We start from the raw sequence: 22,553 nt of genomic DNA on the forward strand, positions 1-22,553 counted from the left end.
TAGCAATGATCCACGAAATAGAGCGTATGGAGAGAATGAGGCTTCCAGATGAGCCGTCAGGCTATGATAAATTGTATCACACCTGGGCGATATGGATAGATGCCCGGAGCTCACCCCTATTTACCAAGTGGTTACAGACAGGGACATGTGAGTAACACGTTTAAACCACAATCGTAAAGAGAAACAACAATTCCGGAGCCCGCCCCCCCCCCCCCCTTTTTGTTTTATTTTTTCTTTCTCCCGTGTCATAGATACCTACCCCCCCCTTACCCTCCCCTCATTCCCCTGTTTGTAGACCTTATAAAATATCACAGACAAACATGATATAGTTCAACTCGAAATTGATTTATTAAGTTTCATTGTCAAAGTTAATTTTACATTGCTTTGAGATAAGGCAAAAGTTTCCCCCCCTCCATGAAACCAATAAAACCTATATTGAATAAAATAAAAATGATGCAGTTACCGGTAGTTCTGCAGCTTCTTGGTGGAAATAAAGACCATCTCCCGTCTCCCAGCTGCAGCAGAGACTGACTGAAATGGCTGCCAAGCCCGGTATTAATGCTTCTAAATTGATGACATCACAAAGGAGTGACATCGTCAGCCTTCCAAACACCTGGCTCAATTGCATACAGTATGTATGTATGTATGCATGTATGTGAGTGAGTCTATCTATCTATCTATCTATCTATCTATCTATCTATCTTTATTAATTATGTAGAATATAGATATGGATTATTTCTAAATTACAGATTTTGTAGATATAGATTAAAGATAGATTTAAGATTGTGTGTGTGTGTGTGTGTGTGTGTGTGTGTGTGTGTGTGTGTGTGTGTGTGTGTGTGTATATATAATGTATATATGTAAAAAAAAATATAAAATCTGTAGTTATGTATGTATGTATGTATGGCGGGCGGGCAAAAAAGGCCTGCTGTATGTTTTTAAGTTCTTCGGATGACCATGCCGCTCTAATATTCTCCTTACTAGGGTCTACTAATGCTGGCCCAGGGGAAGGCAATAAAGCCCTATGGGGCCGAAGCCAATTTCCCTTATTTTAGGTTAAAAGTTTCCATCCGTCCCCACTGGAAATGCGGCCGGCCGAAGAGATCCCTCCAACCGACCGACCGACGCACCTTCAGAGACAAACTAGTGCTTGCTTCTAGTGTCATCGCCGGCTTAACCATCCTTTGTAGGGAGCTGACGAGTCCTGCAGTAGCAGCAGCAGCAGGCTCTGCAAGCCTAGGATGCGTGAGCACGGTGCAAGAGGAAGGACTGAGGGTGTGAGGCTGGGCGCGGTTGAGAAGGCGTGGGGCGGGGCTATGGAAAGTTTTAATAGCTCTCCCAGCTGCCTGGGTGCATTGTGGGTGCGCCCAGAGTGCTGGCTGAGCGTGTTGCCTCAAGCCTTGGAAGTGGAGTTGGGCGGGCCGGGCTACAGGTGAAACCCATTTCGGGTTATCGCTTCTCGGCCTTTTGGCTAAGATCAAGTGTAGTATCTGTTCTTATCAGTTTAATATCTGATACGTCCCCTATCTGGGGACCATATATTAAATGGATTTTTAGAACAGGGAGCTGGAAAAAGAGCTTGCTCTGTCCACTCCACGCATTGACCTGGTATTGCAGTACCTCCAGGACCGGTGCACCCCCTTTCCTACAGCAGTTTCCAAAAGCAGAAAAACAAAACCGACGAGCAAGAGGTGCAGCGCAGCTGTGGCGGCGGCTGCTGCTACCACCCAAGCACTTTGATTGACACTCAGCCCGTCTGCTCGCAACATTGTATCCACTGAGCAGCTGCGTCTGCCAGAGTGTGCACAGCACAGGTACAACTGGAAGCAAAACACACACACACACACACACCAGTTCATATGGCAGCCGCACTCTATAGTTCGTACCTACCGCTGCGCTAATAGCCAAGTTGGAAACATCGGGCAGGCACAGCGTATCCTGGCAGCCTGCGTCTGTATGCTCCACGTATTCGGGTCATGGGTGTATGTGCAGGGGGCCCGGAGCCCTAGGGGGCCCATAAAGTCTCTCTTCCCCACATTGTAAACCAATGCTATCAATGACGCTTTATAGTTTGGGGGCCCAGTTCCAGACTTTGTACTGGGGCCCCGCAGCTTCAAGTTACACCTCCGGATCAGGATAATGCTAGGCCATTCCAACCAGCCTGTGTGTGTGACCTGCAGTCGCTGGTAGTCGAAAAGCGGCCGGCCCCGGATGCGCGCTTCAGAGTGGACAGACAGCAGCGGACCCCCAATCACACAGGCCCAAGGCTTGCTATGTAGCACGGAATACCTCATTGGACTGCAGCACTCCACGCGGGCTGAGATACACGCTCCACGTGGGATGGGCAGTATTCGTCCATGAAGATCCAGGCCAACGTTTAGAGATGGAGCAACACTCGGGGAGCAAAGAACTCCAACGAACGGACGCCTACTTTACAAGGATGTATTGCTTTATTCAATGCATGGACACAGAAACAGTTCAACCGCTCGATTACAGACCGCAGTCAATACAGTAAAGAAAGAAATGTGTCTGTTTAATGTAAACTTGCATGGAGCTCGTTTGTCAGCCACTGACTGACTGAATGCTGAAACGTGGTCTGACGTTACATGCACCACCAGGGATAAGGCCTTGCCTATAAGCATTCCCCAGCTGGCAAAAACCGAACCTCCCTGCCTATTCCTCACCATGGAAGAACGGAACCTACCTTTTTTTTAAAAAAAGAAAGCCACAGCAGCAGCCAACTCGATTTTGGTAGGCCGCTGTCTCCCCCTTGTGTGCTGCATAAAAAATGCACTCCACTAAAAATAGCAATGATCCACGAAATAGAGCGTATGGAGAGAATGAGGCTTCCAGATGAGCCGTCAGGCTATGATAAATTGTATCACACCTGGGCGATATGGATAGATGCCCGGAGCTCACCCCTATTTACCAAGTGGTTACAGACAGGGACATGTGAGTAACACGTTTAAACCACAATCGTAAAGAGAAACAACAATTCCGGAGCCCGCCCCCCCCCCCCCTTTTTGTTTTATTTTTTCTTTCTCCCGTGTCATAGATACCTACCCCCCCCTTACCCTCCCCTCATTCCCCTGTTTGTAGACCTTATAAAATATCACAGACAAACATGATATAGTTCAACTCGAAATTGATTTATTAAGTTTCATTGTCAAAGTTAATTTTACATTGCTTTGAGATAAGGCAAAAGTTTCCCCCCCTCCATGAAACCAATAAAACCTATATTGAATAAAATAAAAATGATGCAGTTACCGGTAGTTCTGCAGCTTCTTGGTGGAAATAAAGACCATCTCCCGTCTCCCAGCTGCAGCAGAGACTGACTGAAATGGCTGCCAAGCCCGGTATTAATGCTTCTAAATTGATGACATCACAAAGGAGTGACATCGTCAGCCTTCCAAACACCTGGCTCAATTGCATACAGTATGTATGTATGTATGCATGTATGTGAGTGAGTCTATCTATCTATCTATCTATCTATCTATCTATCTATCTTTATTAATTATGTAGAATATAGATATGGATTATTTCTAAATTACAGATTTTGTAGATATAGATTAAAGATAGATTTAAGATTGTGTGTGTGTGTGTGTGTGTGTGTGTGTGTGTGTGTGTGTGTGTGTGTGTGTGTGTGTGTATATATAATGTATATATGTAAAAAAAAAATATAAAATCTGTAGTTATGTATGTATGTATGTATGGCGGGCGGGCAAAAAAGGCCTGCTGTATGTTTTTAAGTTCTTCGGATGACCATGCCGCTCTAATATTCTCCTTACTAGGGTCTACTAATGCTGGCCCAGGGGAAGGCAATAAAGCCCTATGGGGCCGAAGCCAATTTCCCTTATTTTAGGTTAAAAGTTTCCATCCGTCCCCACTGGAAATGCGGCCGGCCGAAGAGATCCCTCCAACCGACCGACCGACGCACCTTCAGAGACAAACTAGTGCTTGCTTCTAGTGTCATCGCCGGCTTAACCATCCTTTGTAGGGAGCTGACGAGTCCTGCAGTAGCAGCAGCAGCAGGCTCTGCAAGCCTAGGATGCGTGAGCACGGTGCAAGAGGAAGGACTGAGGGTGTGAGGCTGGGCGCGGTTGAGAAGGCGTGGGGCGGGGCTATGGAAAGTTTTAATAGCTCTCCCAGCTGCCTGGGTGCATTGTGGGTGCGCCCAGAGTGCTGGCTGAGCGTGTTGCCTCAAGCCTTGGAAGTGGAGTTGGGCGGGCCGGGCTACAGGTGAAACCCATTTCGGGTTATCGCTTCTCGGCCTTTTGGCTAAGATCAAGTGTAGTATCTGTTCTTATCAGTTTAATATCTGATACGTCCCCTATCTGGGGACCATATATTAAATGGATTTTTAGAACAGGGAGCTGGAAAAAGAGCTTGCTCTGTCCACTCCACGCATTGACCTGGTATTGCAGTACCTCCAGGACCGGTGCACCCCCTTTCCTACAGCAGTTTCCAAAAGCAGAAAAACAAAACCGACGAGCAAGAGGTGCAGCGCAGCTGTGGCGGCGGCTGCTGCTACCACCCAAGCACTTTGATTGACACTCAGCCCGTCTGCTCGCAACATTGTATCCACTGAGCAGCTGCGTCTGCCAGAGTGTGCACAGCACAGGTACAACTGGAAGCAAAACACACACACACACACACACCAGTTCATATGGCAGCCGCACTCTATAGTTCGTACCTACCGCTGCGCTAATAGCCAAGTTGGAAACATCGGGCAGGCACAGCGTATCCTGGCAGCCTGCGTCTGTATGCTCCACGTATTCGGGTCATGGGTGTATGTGCAGGGGGCCCGGAGCCCTAGGGGGCCCATAAAGTCTCTCTTCCCCACATTGTAAACCAATGCTATCAATGACGCTTTATAGTTTGGGGGCCCAGTTCCAGACTTTGTACTGGGGCCCCGCAGCTTCAAGTTACACCTCCGGATCAGGATAATGCTAGGCCATTCCAACCAGCCTGTGTGTGTGACCTGCAGTCGCTGGTAGTCGAAAAGCGGCCGGCCCCGGATGCGCGCTTCAGAGTGGACAGACAGCAGCGGACCCCCAATCACACAGGCCCAAGGCTTGCTATGTAGCACGGAATACCTCATTGGACTGCAGCACTCCACGCGGGCTGAGATACACGCTCCACGTGGGATGGGCAGTATTCGTCCATGAAGATCCAGGCCAACGTTTAGAGATGGAGCAACACTCGGGGAGCAAAGAACTCCAACGAACGGACGCCTACTTTACAAGGATGTATTGCTTTATTCAATGCATGGACACAGAAACAGTTCAACCGCTCGATTACAGACCGCAGTCAATACAGTAAAGAAAGAAATGTGTCTGTTTAATGTAAACTTGCATGGAGCTCGTTTGTCAGCCACTGACTGACTGAATGCTGAAACGTGGTCTGACGTTACATGCACCACCAGGGATAAGGCCTTGCCTATAAGCATTCCCCAGCTGGCAAAAACCGAACCTCCCTGCCTATTCCTCACCATGGAAGAACGGAACCTACCTTTTTTTTAAAAAAAGAAAGCCACAGCAGCAGCCAACTCGATTTTGGTAGGCCGCTGTCTCCCCCTTGTGTGCTGCATAAAAAATGCACTCCACTAAAAATAGCAATGATCCACGAAATAGAGCGTATGGAGAGAATGAGGCTTCCAGATGAGCCGTCAGGCTATGATAAATTGTATCACACCTGGGCGATATGGATAGATGCCCGGAGCTCACCCCTATTTACCAAGTGGTTACAGACAGGGACATGTGAGTAACACGTTTAAACCACAATCGTAAAGAGAAACAACAATTCCGGAGCCCGCCCCCCCCCCCCCTTTTTGTTTTATTTTTTCTTTCTCCCGTGTCATAGATACCTACCCCCCCCTTACCCTCCCCTCATTCCCCTGTTTGTAGACCTTATAAAATATCACAGACAAACATGATATAGTTCAACTCGAAATTGATTTATTAAGTTTCATTGTCAAAGTTAATTTTACATTGCTTTGAGATAAGGCAAAAGTTTCCCCCCCTCCATGAAACCAATAAAACCTATATTGAATAAAATAAAAATGATGCAGTTACCGGTAGTTCTGCAGCTTCTTGGTGGAAATAAAGACCATCTCCCGTCTCCCAGCTGCAGCAGAGACTGACTGAAATGGCTGCCAAGCCCGGTATTAATGCTTCTAAATTGATGACATCACAAAGGAGTGACATCGTCAGCCTTCCAAACACCTGGCTCAATTGCATACAGTATGTATGTATGTATGCATGTATGTGAGTGAGTCTATCTATCTATCTATCTATCTATCTATCTATCTATCTTTATTAATTATGTAGAATATAGATATGGATTATTTCTAAATTACAGATTTTGTAGATATAGATTAAAGATAGATTTAAGATTGTGTGTGTGTGTGTGTGTGTGTGTGTGTGTGTGTGTGTGTGTGTGTGTGTGTGTGTGTGTATATATAATGTATATATGTAAAAAAAAATATAAAATCTGTAGTTATGTATGTATGTATGTATGGCGGGCGGGCAAAAAAGGCCTGCTGTATGTTTTTAAGTTCTTCGGATGACCATGCCGCTCTAATATTCTCCTTACTAGGGTCTACTAATGCTGGCCCAGGGGAAGGCAATAAAGCCCTATGGGGCCGAAGCCAATTTCCCTTATTTTAGGTTAAAAGTTTCCATCCGTCCCCACTGGAAATGCGGCCGGCCGAAGAGATCCCTCCAACCGACCGACCGACGCACCTTCAGAGACAAACTAGTGCTTGCTTCTAGTGTCATCGCCGGCTTAACCATCCTTTGTAGGGAGCTGACGAGTCCTGCAGTAGCAGCAGCAGCAGGCTCTGCAAGCCTAGGATGCGTGAGCACGGTGCAAGAGGAAGGACTGAGGGTGTGAGGCTGGGCGCGGTTGAGAAGGCGTGGGGCGGGGCTATGGAAAGTTTTAATAGCTCTCCCAGCTGCCTGGGTGCATTGTGGGTGCGCCCAGAGTGCTGGCTGAGCGTGTTGCCTCAAGCCTTGGAAGTGGAGTTGGGCGGGCCGGGCTACAGGTGAAACCCATTTCGGGTTATCGCTTCTCGGCCTTTTGGCTAAGATCAAGTGTAGTATCTGTTCTTATCAGTTTAATATCTGATACGTCCCCTATCTGGGGACCATATATTAAATGGATTTTTAGAACAGGGAGCTGGAAAAAGAGCTTGCTCTGTCCACTCCACGCATTGACCTGGTATTGCAGTACCTCCAGGACCGGTGCACCCCCTTTCCTACAGCAGTTTCCAAAAGCAGAAAAACAAAACCGACGAGCAAGAGGTGCAGCGCAGCTGTGGCGGCGGCTGCTGCTACCACCCAAGCACTTTGATTGACACTCAGCCCGTCTGCTCGCAACATTGTATCCACTGAGCAGCTGCGTCTGCCAGAGTGTGCACAGCACAGGTACAACTGGAAGCAAAACACACACACACACACACACCAGTTCATATGGCAGCCGCACTCTATAGTTCGTACCTACCGCTGCGCTAATAGCCAAGTTGGAAACATCGGGCAGGCACAGCGTATCCTGGCAGCCTGCGTCTGTATGCTCCACGTATTCGGGTCATGGGTGTATGTGCAGGGGGCCCGGAGCCCTAGGGGGCCCATAAAGTCTCTCTTCCCCACATTGTAAACCAATGCTATCAATGACGCTTTATAGTTTGGGGGCCCAGTTCCAGACTTTGTACTGGGGCCCCGCAGCTTCAAGTTACACCTCCGGATCAGGATAATGCTAGGCCATTCCAACCAGCCTGTGTGTGTGACCTGCAGTCGCTGGTAGTCGAAAAGCGGCCGGCCCCGGATGCGCGCTTCAGAGTGGACAGACAGCAGCGGACCCCCAATCACACAGGCCCAAGGCTTGCTATGTAGCACGGAATACCTCATTGGACTGCAGCACTCCACGCGGGCTGAGATACACGCTCCACGTGGGATGGGCAGTATTCGTCCATGAAGATCCAGGCCAACGTTTAGAGATGGAGCAACACTCGGGGAGCAAAGAACTCCAACGAACGGACGCCTACTTTACAAGGATGTATTGCTTTATTCAATGCATGGACACAGAAACAGTTCAACCGCTCGATTACAGACCGCAGTCAATACAGTAAAGAAAGAAATGTGTCTGTTTAATGTAAACTTGCATGGAGCTCGTTTGTCAGCCACTGACTGACTGAATGCTGAAACGTGGTCTGACGTTACATGCACCACCAGGGATAAGGCCTTGCCTATAAGCATTCCCCAGCTGGCAAAAACCGAACCTCCCTGCCTATTCCTCACCATGGAAGAACGGAACCTACCTTTTTTTTAAAAAAAGAAAGCCACAGCAGCAGCCAACTCGATTTTGGTAGGCCGCTGTCTCCCCCTTGTGTGCTGCATAAAAAATGCACTCCACTAAAAATAGCAATGATCCACGAAATAGAGCGTATGGAGAGAATGAGGCTTCCAGATGAGCCGTCAGGCTATGATAAATTGTATCACACCTGGGCGATATGGATAGATGCCCGGAGCTCACCCCTATTTACCAAGTGGTTACAGACAGGGACATGTGAGTAACACGTTTAAACCACAATCGTAAAGAGAAACAACAATTCCGGAGCCCGCCCCCCCCCCCCTTTTTGTTTTATTTTTTCTTTCTCCCGTGTCATAGATACCTACCCCCCCCTTACCCTCCCCTCATTCCCCTGTTTGTAGACCTTATAAAATATCACAGACAAACATGATATAGTTCAACTCGAAATTGATTTATTAAGTTTCATTGTCAAAGTTAATTTTACATTGCTTTGAGATAAGGCAAAAGTTTCCCCCCCTCCATGAAACCAATAAAACCTATATTGAATAAAATAAAAATGATGCAGTTACCGGTAGTTCTGCAGCTTCTTGGTGGAAATAAAGACCATCTCCCGTCTCCCAGCTGCAGCAGAGACTGACTGAAATGGCTGCCAAGCCCGGTATTAATGCTTCTAAATTGATGACATCACAAAGGAGTGACATCGTCAGCCTTCCAAACACCTGGCTCAATTGCATACAGTATGTATGTATGTATGCATGTATGTGAGTGAGTCTATCTATCTATCTATCTATCTATCTATCTATCTATCTTTATTAATTATGTAGAATATAGATATGGATTATTTCTAAATTACAGATTTTGTAGATATAGATTAAAGATAGATTTAAGATTGTGTGTGTGTGTGTGTGTGTGTGTGTGTGTGTGTGTATATATAATGTATATATGTAAAAAAAAATATAAAATCTGTAGTTATGTATGTATGTATGTATGGCGGGCGGGCAAAAAAGGCCTGCTGTATGTTTTTAAGTTCTTCGGATGACCATGCCGCTCTAATATTCTCCTTACTAGGGTCTACTAATGCTGGCCCAGGGGAAGGCAATAAAGCCCTATGGGGCCGAAGCCAATTTCCCTTATTTTAGGTTAAAAGTTTCCATCCGTCCCCACTGGAAATGCGGCCGGCCGAAGAGATCCCTCCAACCGACCGACCGACGCACCTTCAGAGACAAACTAGTGCTTGCTTCTAGTGTCATCGCCGGCTTAACCATCCTTTGTAGGGAGCTGACGAGTCCTGCAGTAGCAGCAGCAGCAGGCTCTGCAAGCCTAGGATGCGTGAGCACGGTGCAAGAGGAAGGACTGAGGGTGTGAGGCTGGGCGCGGTTGAGAAGGCGTGGGGCGGGGCTATGGAAAGTTTTAATAGCTCTCCCAGCTGCCTGGGTGCATTGTGGGTGCGCCCAGAGTGCTGGCTGAGCGTGTTGCCTCAAGCCTTGGAAGTGGAGTTGGGCGGGCCGGGCTACAGGTGAAACCCATTTCGGGTTATCGCTTCTCGGCCTTTTGGCTAAGATCAAGTGTAGTATCTGTTCTTATCAGTTTAATATCTGATACGTCCCCTATCTGGGGACCATATATTAAATGGATTTTTAGAACAGGGAGCTGGAAAAAGAGCTTGCTCTGTCCACTCCACGCATTGACCTGGTATTGCAGTACCTCCAGGACCGGTGCACCCCCTTTCCTACAGCAGTTTCCAAAAGCAGAAAAACAAAACCGACGAGCAAGAGGTGCAGCGCAGCTGTGGCGGCGGCTGCTGCTACCACCCAAGCACTTTGATTGACACTCAGCCCGTCTGCTCGCAACATTGTATCCACTGAGCAGCTGCGTCTGCCAGAGTGTGCACAGCACAGGTACAACTGGAAGCAAAACACACACACACACACACACCAGTTCATATGGCAGCCGCACTCTATAGTTCGTACCTACCGCTGCGCTAATAGCCAAGTTGGAAACATCGGGCAGGCACAGCGTATCCTGGCAGCCTGCGTCTGTATGCTCCACGTATTCGGGTCATGGGTGTATGTGCAGGGGGCCCGGAGCCCTAGGGGGCCCATAAAGTCTCTCTTCCCCACATTGTAAACCAATGCTATCAATGACGCTTTATAGTTTGGGGGCCCAGTTCCAGACTTTGTACTGGGGCCCCGCAGCTTCAAGTTACACCTCCGGATCAGGATAATGCTAGGCCATTCCAACCAGCCTGTGTGTGTGACCTGCAGTCGCTGGTAGTCGAAAAGCGGCCGGCCCCGGATGCGCGCTTCAGAGTGGACAGACAGCAGCGGACCCCCAATCACACAGGCCCAAGGCTTGCTATGTAGCACGGAATACCTCATTGGACTGCAGCACTCCACGCGGGCTGAGATACACGCTCCACGTGGGATGGGCAGTATTCGTCCATGAAGATCCAGGCCAACGTTTAGAGATGGAGCAACACTCGGGGAGCAAAGAACTCCAACGAACGGACGCCTACTTTACAAGGATGTATTGCTTTATTCAATGCATGGACACAGAAACAGTTCAACCGCTCGATTACAGACCGCAGTCAATACAGTAAAGAAAGAAATGTGTCTGTTTAATGTAAACTTGCATGGAGCTCGTTTGTCAGCCACTGACTGACTGAATGCTGAAACGTGGTCTGACGTTACATGCACCACCAGGGATAAGGCCTTGCCTATAAGCATTCCCCAGCTGGCAAAAACCGAACCTCCCTGCCTATTCCTCACCATGGAAGAACGGAACCTACCTTTTTTTTAAAAAAAGAAAGCCACAGCAGCAGCCAACTCGATTTTGGTAGGCCGCTGTCTCCCCCTTGTGTGCTGCATAAAAAATGCACTCCACTAAAAATAGCAATGATCCACGAAATAGAGCGTATGGAGAGAATGAGGCTTCCAGATGAGCCGTCAGGCTATGATAAATTGTATCACACCTGGGCGATATGGATAGATGCCCGGAGCTCACCCCTATTTACCAAGTGGTTACAGACAGGGACATGTGAGTAACACGTTTAAACCACAATCGTAAAGAGAAACAACAATTCCGGAGCCCGCCCCCCCCCCCCCTTTTTGTTTTATTTTTTCTTTCTCCCGTGTCATAGATACCTACCCCCCCCTTACCCTCCCCTCATTCCCCTGTTTGTAGACCTTATAAAATATCACAGACAAACATGATATAGTTCAACTCGAAATTGATTTATTAAGTTTCATTGTCAAAGTTAATTTTACATTGCTTTGAGATAAGGCAAAAGTTTCCCCCCCTCCATGAAACCAATAAAACCTATATTGAATAAAATAAAAATGATGCAGTTACCGGTAGTTCTGCAGCTTCTTGGTGGAAATAAAGACCATCTCCCGTCTCCCAGCTGCAGCAGAGACTGACTGAAATGGCTGCCAAGCCCGGTATTAATGCTTCTAAATTGATGACATCACAAAGGAGTGACATCGTCAGCCTTCCAAACACCTGGCTCAATTGCATACAGTATGTATGTATGTATGCATGTATGTGAGTGAGTCTATCTATCTATCTATCTATCTATCTATCTATCTATCTATCTTTATTAATTATGTAGAATATAGATATGGATTATTTCTAAATTACAGATTTTGTAGATATAGATTAAAGATAGATTTAAGATTGTGTGTGTGTGTGTGTGTGTGTGTGTGTGTGTGTGTGTGTGTGTGTGTGTGTGTGTGTGTATATATAATGTATATATGTAAAAAAAAATATAAAATCTGTAGTTATGTATGTATGTATGTATGGCGGGCGGGCAAAAAAGGCCTGCTGTATGTTTTTAAGTTCTTCGGATGACCATGCCGCTCTAATATTCTCCTTACTAGGGTCTACTAATGCTGGCCCAGGGGAAGGCAATAAAGCCCTATGGGGCCGAAGCCAATTTCCCTTATTTTAGGTTAAAAGTTTCCATCCGTCCCCACTGGAAATGCGGCCGGCCGAAGAGATCCCTCCAACCGACCGACCGACGCACCTTCAGAGACAAACTAGTGCTTGCTTCTAGTGTCATCGCCGGCTTAACCATCCTTTGTAGGGAGCTGACGAGTCCTGCAGTAGCAGCAGCAGCAGGCTCTGCAAGCCTAGGATGCGTGAGCACGGTGCAAGAGGAAGGACTGAGGGTGTGAGGCTGGGCGCGGTTGAGAAGGCGTGGGGCGGGGCTATGGAAAGTTTTAATAGCTCTCCCAGCTGCCTGGGTGCATTGTGGGTGCGCCCAGAGTGCTGGCTGAGCGTGTTGCCTCAAGCCTTGGAAGTGGAGTTGGGCGGGCCGGGCTACAGGTGAAACCCATTTCGGGTTATCGCTTCTCGGCCTTTTGGCTAAGATCAAGTGTAGTATCTGTTCTTATCAGTTTAATATCTGATACGTCCCCTATCTGGGGACCATATATTAAATGGATTTTTAGAACAGGGAGCTGGAAAAAGAGCTTGCTCTGTCCACTCCACGCATTGACCTGGTATTGCAGTACCTCCAGGACCGGTGCACCCCCTTTCCTACAGCAGTTTCCAAAAGCAGAAAAACAAAACCGACGAGCAAGAGGTGCAGCGCAGCTGTGGCGGCGGCTGCTGCTACCACCCAAGCACTTTGATTGACACTCAGCCCGTCTGCTCGCAACATTGTATCCACTGAGCAGCTGCGTCTGCCAGAGTGTGCACAGCACAGGTACAACTGGAAGCAAAACACACACACACACACACACCAGTTCATATGGCAGCCGCACTCTATAGTTCGTACCTACCGCTGCGCTAATAGCCAAGTTGGAAACATCGGGCAGGCACAGCGTATCCTGGCAGCCTGCGTCTGTATGCTCCACGTATTCGGGTCATGGGTGTATGTGCAGGGGGCCCGGAGCCCTAGGGGGCCCATAAAGTCTCTCTTCCCCACATTGTAAACCAATGCTATCAATGACGCTTTATAGTTTGGGGGCCCAGTTCCAGACTTTGTACTGGGGCCCCGCAGCTTCAAGTTACACCTCCGGATCAGGATAATGCTAGGCCATTCCAACCAGCCTGTGTGTGTGACCTGCAGTCGCTGGTAGTCGAAAAGCGGCCGGCCCCGGATGCGCGCTTCAGAGTGGACAGACAGCAGCGGACCCCCAATCACACAGGCCCAAGGCTTGCTATGTAGCACGGAATACCTCATTGGACTGCAGCACTCCACGCGGGCTGAGATACACGCTCCACGTGGGATGGGCAGTATTCGTCCATGAAGATCCAGGCCAACGTTTAGAGATGGAGCAACACTCGGGGAGCAAAGAACTCCAACGAACGGACGCCTACTTTACAAGGATGTATTGCTTTATTCAATGCATGGACACAGAAACAGTTCAACCGCTCGATTACAGACCGCAGTCAATACAGTAAAGAAAGAAATGTGTCTGTTTAATGTAAACTTGCATGGAGCTCGTTTGTCAGCCACTGACTGACTGAATGCTGAAACGTGGTCTGACGTTACATGCACCACCAGGGATAAGGCCTTGCCTATAAGCATTCCCCAGCTGGCAAAAACCGAACCTCCCTGCCTATTCCTCACCATGGAAGAACGGAACCTACCTTTTTTTTAAAAAAAGAAAGCCACAGCAGCAGCCAACTCGATTTTGGTAGGCCGCTGTCTCCCCCTTGTGTGCTGCATAAAAAATGCACTCCACTAAAAATAGCAATGATCCACGAAATAGAGCGTATGGAGAGAATGAGGCTTCCAGATGAGCCGTCAGGCTATGATAAATTGTATCACACCTGGGCGATATGGATAGATGCCCGGAGCTCACCCCTATTTACCAAGTGGTTACAGACAGGGACATGTGAGTAACACGTTTAAACCACAATCGTAAAGAGAAACAACAATTCCGGAGCCCGCCCCCCCCCCCCTTTTTGTTTTATTTTTTCTTTCTCCCGTGTCATAGATACCTACCCCCCCCTTACCCTCCCCTCATTCCCCTGTTTGTAGACCTTATAAAATATCACAGACAAACATGATATAGTTCAACTCGAAATTGATTTATTAAGTTTCATTGTCAAAGTTAATTTTACATTGCTTTGAGATAAGGCAAAAGTTTCCCCCCCTCCATGAAACCAATAAAACCTATATTGAATAAAATAAAAATGATGCAGTTACCGGTAGTTCTGCAGCTTCTTGGTGGAAATAAAGACCATCTCCCGTCTCCCAGCTGCAGCAGAGACTGACTGAAATGGCTGCCAAGCCCGGTATTAATGCTTCTAAATTGATGACATCACAAAGGAGTGACATCGTCAGCCTTCCAAACACCTGGCTCAATTGCATACAGTATGTATGTATGTATGCATGTATGTGAGTGAGTCTATCTATCTATCTATCTATCTATCTATCTATCTATCTATCTTTATTAATTATGTAGAATATAGATATGGATTATTTCTAAATTACAGATTTTGTAGATATAGATTAAAGATAGATTTAAGATTGTGTGTGTGTGTGTGTGTGTGTGTGTGTGTGTGTGTGTGTGTGTGTGTGTGTGTGTGTGTGTGTGTATATATAATGTATATATGTAAAAAAAAATATAAAATCTGTAGTTATGTATGTATGTATGTATGGCGGGCGGGCAAAAAAGGCCTGCTGTATGTTTTTAAGTTCTTCGGATGACCATGCCGCTCTAATATTCTCCTTACTAGGGTCTACTAATGCTGGCCCAGGGGAAGGCAATAAAGCCCTATGGGGCCGAAGCCAATTTCCCTTATTTTAGGTTAAAAGTTTCCATCCGTCCCCACTGGAAATGCGGCCGGCCGAAGAGATCCCTCCAACCGACCGACCGACGCACCTTCAGAGACAAACTAGTGCTTGCTTCTAGTGTCATCGCCGGCTTAACCATCCTTTGTAGGGAGCTGACGAGTCCTGCAGTAGCAGCAGCAGCAGGCTCTGCAAGCCTAGGATGCGTGAGCACGGTGCAAGAGGAAGGACTGAGGGTGTGAGGCTGGGCGCGGTTGAGAAGGCGTGGGGCGGGGCTATGGAAAGTTTTAATAGCTCTCCCAGCTGCCTGGGTGCATTGTGGGTGCGCCCAGAGTGCTGGCTGAGCGTGTTGCCTCAAGCCTTGGAAGTGGAGTTGGGCGGGCCGGGCTACAGGTGAAACCCATTTCGGGTTATCGCTTCTCGGCCTTTTGGCTAAGATCAAGTGTAGTATCTGTTCTTATCAGTTTAATATCTGATACGTCCCCTATCTGGGGACCATATATTAAATGGATTTTTAGAACAGGGAGCTGGAAAAAGAGCTTGCTCTGTCCACTCCACGCATTGACCTGGTATTGCAGTACCTCCAGGACCGGTGCACCCCCTTTCCTACAGCAGTTTCCAAAAGCAGAAAAACAAAACCGACGAGCAAGAGGTGCAGCGCAGCTGTGGCGGCGGCTGCTGCTACCACCCAAGCACTTTGATTGACACTCAGCCCGTCTGCTCGCAACATTGTATCCACTGAGCAGCTGCGTCTGCCAGAGTGTGCACAGCACAGGTACAACTGGAAGCAAAACACACACACACACACACACCAGTTCATATGGCAGCCGCACTCTATAGTTCGTACCTACCGCTGCGCTAATAGCCAAGTTGGAAACATCGGGCAGGCACAGCGTATCCTGGCAGCCTGCGTCTGTATGCTCCACGTATTCGGGTCATGGGTGTATGTGCAGGGGGCCCGGAGCCCTAGGGGGCCCATAAAGTCTCTCTTCCCCACATTGTAAACCAATGCTATCAATGACGCTTTATAGTTTGGGGGCCCAGTTCCAGACTTTGTACTGGGGCCCCGCAGCTTCAAGTTACACCTCCGGATCAGGATAATGCTAGGCCATTCCAACCAGCCTGTGTGTGTGACCTGCAGTCGCTGGTAGTCGAAAAGCGGCCGGCCCCGGATGCGCGCTTCAGAGTGGACAGACAGCAGCGGACCCCCAATCACACAGGCCCAAGGCTTGCTATGTAGCACGGAATACCTCATTGGACTGCAGCACTCCACGCGGGCTGAGATACACGCTCCACGTGGGATGGGCAGTATTCGTCCATGAAGATCCAGGCCAACGTTTAGAGATGGAGCAACACTCGGGGAGCAAAGAACTCCAACGAACGGACGCCTACTTTACAAGGATGTATTGCTTTATTCAATGCATGGACACAGAAACAGTTCAACCGCTCGATTACAGACCGCAGTCAATACAGTAAAGAAAGAAATGTGTCTGTTTAATGTAAACTTGCATGGAGCTCGTTTGTCAGCCACTGACTGACTGAATGCTGAAACGTGGTCTGACGTTACATGCACCACCAGGGATAAGGCCTTGCCTATAAGCATTCCCCAGCTGGCAAAAACCGAACCTCCCTGCCTATTCCTCACCATGGAAGAACGGAACCTACCTTTTTTTTAAAAAAAGAAAGCCACAGCAGCAGCCAACTCGATTTTGGTAGGCCGCTGTCTCCCCCTTGTGTGCTGCATAAAAAATGCACTCCACTAAAAATAGCAATGATCCACGAAATAGAGCGTATGGAGAGAATGAGGCTTCCAGATGAGCCGTCAGGCTATGATAAATTGTATCACACCTGGGCGATATGGATAGATGCCCGGAGCTCACCCCTATTTACCAAGTGGTTACAGACAGGGACATGTGAGTAACACGTTTAAACCACAATCGTAAAGAGAAACAACAATTCCGGAGCCCGCCCCCCCCCCCCCTTTTTGTTTTATTTTTTCTTTCTCCCGTGTCATAGATACCTACCCCCCCCTTACCCTCCCCTCATTCCCCTGTTTGTAGACCTTATAAAATATCACAGACAAACATGATATAGTTCAACTCGAAATTGATTTATTAAGTTTCATTGTCAAAGTTAATTTTACATTGCTTTGAGATAAGGCAAAAGTTTCCCCCCCTCCATGAAACCAATAAAACCTATATTGAATAAAATAAAAATGATGCAGTTACCGGTAGTTCTGCAGCTTCTTGGTGGAAATAAAGACCATCTCCCGTCTCCCAGCTGCAGCAGAGACTGACTGAAATGGCTGCCAAGCCCGGTATTAATGCTTCTAAATTGATGACATCACAAAGGAGTGACATCGTCAGCCTTCCAAACACCTGGCTCAATTGCATACAGTATGTATGTATGTATGCATGTATGTGAGTGAGTCTATCTATCTATCTATCTATCTATCTATCTATCTATCTTTATTAATTATGTAGAATATAGATATGGATTATTTCTAAATTACAGATTTTGTAGATATAGATTAAAGATAGATTTAAGATTGTGTGTGTGTGTGTGTGTGTGTGTGTGTGTGTGTGTGTGTGTGTGTGTGTGTGTGTGTGTATATATAATGTATATATGTAAAAAAAAATATAAAATCTGTAGTTATGTATGTATGTATGTATGGCGGGCGGGCAAAAAAGGCCTGCTGTATGTTTTTAAGTTCTTCGGATGACCATGCCGCTCTAATATTCTCCTTACTAGGGTCTACTAATGCTGGCCCAGGGGAAGGCAATAAAGCCCTATGGGGCCGAAGCCAATTTCCCTTATTTTAGGTTAAAAGTTTCCATCCGTCCCCACTGGAAATGCGGCCGGCCGAAGAGATCCCTCCAACCGACCGACCGACGCACCTTCAGAGACAAACTAGTGCTTGCTTCTAGTGTCATCGCCGGCTTAACCATCCTTTGTAGGGAGCTGACGAGTCCTGCAGTAGCAGCAGCAGCAGGCTCTGCAAGCCTAGGATGCGTGAGCACGGTGCAAGAGGAAGGACTGAGGGTGTGAGGCTGGGCGCGGTTGAGAAGGCGTGGGGCGGGGCTATGGAAAGTTTTAATAGCTCTCCCAGCTGCCTGGGTGCATTGTGGGTGCGCCCAGAGTGCTGGCTGAGCGTGTTGCCTCAAGCCTTGGAAGTGGAGTTGGGCGGGCCGGGCTACAGGTGAAACCCATTTCGGGTTATCGCTTCTCGGCCTTTTGGCTAAGATCAAGTGTAGTATCTGTTCTTATCAGTTTAATATCTGATACGTCCCCTATCTGGGGACCATATATTAAATGGATTTTTAGAACAGGGAGCTGGAAAAAGAGCTTGCTCTGTCCACTCCACGCATTGACCTGGTATTGCAGTACCTCCAGGACCGGTGCACCCCCTTTCCTACAGCAGTTTCCAAAAGCAGAAAAACAAAACCGACGAGCAAGAGGTGCAGCGCAGCTGTGGCGGCGGCTGCTGCTACCACCCAAGCACTTTGATTGACACTCAGCCCGTCTGCTCGCAACATTGTATCCACTGAGCAGCTGCGTCTGCCAGAGTGTGCACAGCACAGGTACAACTGGAAGCAAAACACACACACACACACACACCAGTTCATATGGCAGCCGCACTCTATAGTTCGTACCTACCGCTGCGCTAATAGCCAAGTTGGAAACATCGGGCAGGCACAGCGTATCCTGGCAGCCTGCGTCTGTATGCTCCACGTATTCGGGTCATGGGTGTATGTGCAGGGGGCCCGGAGCCCTAGGGGGCCCATAAAGTCTCTCTTCCCCACATTGTAAACCAATGCTATCAATGACGCTTTATAGTTTGGGGGCCCAGTTCCAGACTTTGTACTGGGGCCCCGCAGCTTCAAGTTACACCTCCGGATCAGGATAATGCTAGGCCATTCCAACCAGCCTGTGTGTGTGACCTGCAGTCGCTGGTAGTCGAAAAGCGGCCGGCCCCGGATGCGCGCTTCAGAGTGGACAGACAGCAGCGGACCCCCAATCACACAGGCCCAAGGCTTGCTATGTAGCACGGAATACCTCATTGGACTGCAGCACTCCACGCGGGCTGAGATACACGCTCCACGTGGGATGGGCAGTATTCGTCCATGAAGATCCAGGCCAACGTTTAGAGATGGAGCAACACTCGGGGAGCAAAGAACTCCAACGAACGGACGCCTACTTTACAAGGATGTATTGCTTTATTCAATGCATGGACACAGAAACAGTTCAACCGCTCGATTACAGACCGCAGTCAATACAGTAAAGAAAGAAATGTGTCTGTTTAATGTAAACTTGCATGGAGCTCGTTTGTCAGCCACTGACTGACTGAATGCTGAAACGTGGTCTGACGTTACATGCACCACCAGGGATAAGGCCTTGCCTATAAGCATTCCCCAGCTGGCAAAAACCGAACCTCCCTGCCTATTCCTCACCATGGAAGAACGGAACCTACCTTTTTTTTAAAAAAAGAAAGCCACAGCAGCAGCCAACTCGATTTTGGTAGGCCGCTGTCTCCCCCTTGTGTGCTGCATAAAAAATGCACTCCACTAAAAATAGCAATGATCCACGAAATAGAGCGTATGGAGAGAATGAGGCTTCCAGATGAGCCGTCAGGCTATGATAAATTGTATCACACCTGGGCGATATGGATAGATGCCCGGAGCTCACCCCTATTTACCAAGTGGTTACAGACAGGGACATGTGAGTAACACGTTTAAACCACAATCGTAAAGAGAAACAACAATTCCGGAGCCCGCCCCCCCCCCCCCTTTTTGTTTTATTTTTTCTTTCTCCCGTGTCATAGATACCTACCCCCCCCTTACCCTCCCCTCATTCCCCTGTTTGTAGACCTTATAAAATATCACAGACAAACATGATATAGTTCAACTCGAAATTGATTTATTAAGTTTCATTGTCAAAGTTAATTTTACATTGCTTTGAGATAAGGCAAAAGTTTCCCCCCCTCCATGAAACCAATAAAACCTATATTGAATAAAATAAAAATGATGCAGTTACCGGTAGTTCTGCAGCTTCTTGGTGGAAATAAAGACCATCTCCCGTCTCCCAGCTGCAGCAGAGACTGACTGAAATGGCTGCCAAGCCCGGTATTAATGCTTCTAAATTGATGACATCACAAAGGAGTGACATCGTCAGCCTTCCAAACACCTGGCTCAATTGCATACAGTATGTATGTATGTATGCATGTATGTGAGTGAGTCTATCTATCTATCTATCTATCTATCTATCTATCTATCTATCTATCTTTATTAATTATGTAGAATATAGATATGGATTATTTCTAAATTACAGATTTTGTAGATATAGATTAAAGATAGATTTAAGATTGTGTGTGTGTGTGTGTGTGTGTGTGTGTGTGTGTGTGTGTGTGTGTGTGTGTGTGTGTGTGTGTGTATATATAATGTATATATGTAAAAAAAAATATAAAATCTGTAGTTATGTATGTATGTATGTATGGCGGGCGGGCAAAAAAGGCCTGCTGTATGTTTTTAAGTTCTTCGGATGACCATGCCGCTCTAATATTCTCCTTACTAGGGTCTACTAATGCTGGCCCAGGGGAAGGCAATAAAGCCCTATGGGGCCGAAGCCAATTTCCCTTATTTTAGGTTAAAAGTTTCCATCCGTCCCCACTGGAAATGCGGCCGGCCGAAGAGATCCCTCCAACCGACCGACCGACGCACCTTCAGAGACAAACTAGTGCTTGCTTCTAGTGTCATCGCCGGCTTAACCATCCTTTGTAGGGAGCTGACGAGTCCTGCAGTAGCAGCAGCAGCAGGCTCTGCAAGCCTAGGATGCGTGAGCACGGTGCAAGAGGAAGGACTGAGGGTGTGAGGCTGGGCGCGGTTGAGAAGGCGTGGGGCGGGGCTATGGAAAGTTTTAATAGCTCTCCCAGCTGCCTGGGTGCATTGTGGGTGCGCCCAGAGTGCTGGCTGAGCGTGTTGCCTCAAGCCTTGGAAGTGGAGTTGGGCGGGCCGGGCTACAGGTGAAACCCATTTCGGGTTATCGCTTCTCGGCCTTTTGGCTAAGATCAAGTGTAGTATCTGTTCTTATCAGTTTAATATCTGATACGTCCCCTATCTGGGGACCATATATTAAATGGATTTTTAGAACAGGGAGCTGGAAAAAGAGCTTGCTCTGTCCACTCCACGCATTGACCTGGTATTGCAGTACCTCCAGGACCGGTGCACCCCCTTTCCTACAGCAGTTTCCAAAAGCAGAAAAACAAAACCGACGAGCAAGAGGTGCAGCGCAGCTGTGGCGGCGGCTGCTGCTACCACCCAAGCACTTTGATTGACACTCAGCCCGTCTGCTCGCAACATTGTATCCACTGAGCAGCTGCGTCTGCCAGAGTGTGCACAGCACAGGTACAACTGGAAGCAAAACACACACACACACACACACCAGTTCATATGGCAGCCGCACTCTATAGTTCGTACCTACCGCTGCGCTAATAGCCAAGTTGGAAACATCGGGCAGGCACAGCGTATCCTGGCAGCCTGCGTCTGTATGCTCCACGTATTCGGGTCATGGGTGTATGTGCAGGGGGGCCCGGAGCCCTAGGGGGCCCATAAAGTCTCTCTTCCCCACATTGTAAACCAATGCTATCAATGACGCTTTATAGTTTGGGGGCCCAGTTCCAGACTTTGTACTGGGGCCCCGCAGCTTCAAGTTACACCTCCGGATCAGGATAATGCTAGGCCATTCCAACCAGCCTGTGTGTGTGACCTGCAGTCGCTGGTAGTCGAAAAGCGGCCGGCCCCGGATGCGCGCTTCAGAGTGGACAGACAGCAGCGGACCCCCAATCACACAGGCCCAAGGCTTGCTATGTAGCACGGAATACCTCATTGGACTGCAGCACTCCACGCGGGCTGAGATACACGCTCCACGTGGGATGGGCAGTATTCGTCCATGAAGATCCAGGCCAACGTTTAGAGATGGAGCAACACTCGGGGAGCAAAGAACTCCAACGAACGGACGCCTACTTTACAAGGATGTATTGCTTTATTCAATGCATGGACACAGAAACAGTTCAACCGCTCGATTACAGACCGCAGTCAATACAGTAAAGAAAGAAATGTGTCTGTTTAATGTAAACTTGCATGGAGCTCGTTTGTCAGCCACTGACTGACTGAATGCTGAAACGTGGTCTGACGTTACATGCACCACCAGGGATAAGGCCTTGCCTATAAGCATTCCCCAGCTGGCAAAAACCGAACCTCCCTGCCTATTCCTCACCATGGAAGAACGGAACCTACCTTTTTTTTAAAAAAAGAAAGCCACAGCAGCAGCCAACTCGATTTTGGTAGGCCGCTGTCTCCCCCTTGTGTGCTGCATAAAAAATGCACTCCACTAAAAATAGCAATGATCCACGAAATAGAGCGTATGGAGAGAATGAGGCTTCCAGATGAGCCGTCAGGCTATGATAAATTGTATCACACCTGGGCGATATGGATAGATA

The 22,553-nt window shown here is 48.0% G+C and overlaps 8 non-coding genes across 8 annotated transcripts; all 8 read left to right on the plus strand.

Annotated features, from left to right (window-relative positions):
• Window positions 1–1,451: 1,451 nt before the first annotated feature.
• Window positions 1,452–1,642, plus strand: LOC136605406 (U2 spliceosomal RNA). The gene has a single exon (XR_010789959.1). It is a non-coding gene; the product is annotated as a U2 spliceosomal RNA (small nuclear RNA).
• A 2,616-nt stretch (window positions 1,643–4,258) lies between these two features.
• Window positions 4,259–4,449, plus strand: LOC136605410 (U2 spliceosomal RNA). The gene has a single exon (XR_010789963.1). It is a non-coding gene; the product is annotated as a U2 spliceosomal RNA (small nuclear RNA).
• A 2,615-nt stretch (window positions 4,450–7,064) lies between these two features.
• Window positions 7,065–7,255, plus strand: LOC136605411 (U2 spliceosomal RNA). The gene has a single exon (XR_010789964.1). It is a non-coding gene; the product is annotated as a U2 spliceosomal RNA (small nuclear RNA).
• Window positions 7,256–9,845: 2,590 nt separating this feature from the next.
• Window positions 9,846–10,036, plus strand: LOC136605413 (U2 spliceosomal RNA). Its single transcript, XR_010789965.1, has one exon. It is a non-coding gene; the product is annotated as a U2 spliceosomal RNA (small nuclear RNA).
• A 2,619-nt stretch (window positions 10,037–12,655) lies between these two features.
• On the plus strand, window positions 12,656–12,846 carry LOC136605414 (U2 spliceosomal RNA). The gene has a single exon (XR_010789966.1). It is a non-coding gene; the product is annotated as a U2 spliceosomal RNA (small nuclear RNA).
• Window positions 12,847–15,470: 2,624 nt separating this feature from the next.
• Window positions 15,471–15,661, plus strand: LOC136605407 (U2 spliceosomal RNA). Its single transcript, XR_010789960.1, has one exon. It is a non-coding gene; the product is annotated as a U2 spliceosomal RNA (small nuclear RNA).
• A 2,615-nt stretch (window positions 15,662–18,276) lies between these two features.
• Window positions 18,277–18,467, plus strand: LOC136605408 (U2 spliceosomal RNA). The gene has a single exon (XR_010789961.1). It is a non-coding gene; the product is annotated as a U2 spliceosomal RNA (small nuclear RNA).
• Window positions 18,468–21,096: 2,629 nt separating this feature from the next.
• On the plus strand, window positions 21,097–21,287 carry LOC136605409 (U2 spliceosomal RNA). The gene has a single exon (XR_010789962.1). It is a non-coding gene; the product is annotated as a U2 spliceosomal RNA (small nuclear RNA).
• Window positions 21,288–22,553: the final 1,266 nt, after the last annotated feature.

Source organism: Eleutherodactylus coqui, unplaced genomic scaffold, assembly GCF_035609145.1.
Source record: "Eleutherodactylus coqui strain aEleCoq1 unplaced genomic scaffold, aEleCoq1.hap1 HAP1_SCAFFOLD_894, whole genome shotgun sequence".
Lineage (NCBI taxonomy): Eukaryota > Metazoa > Chordata > Amphibia > Anura > Eleutherodactylidae > Eleutherodactylus > Eleutherodactylus coqui.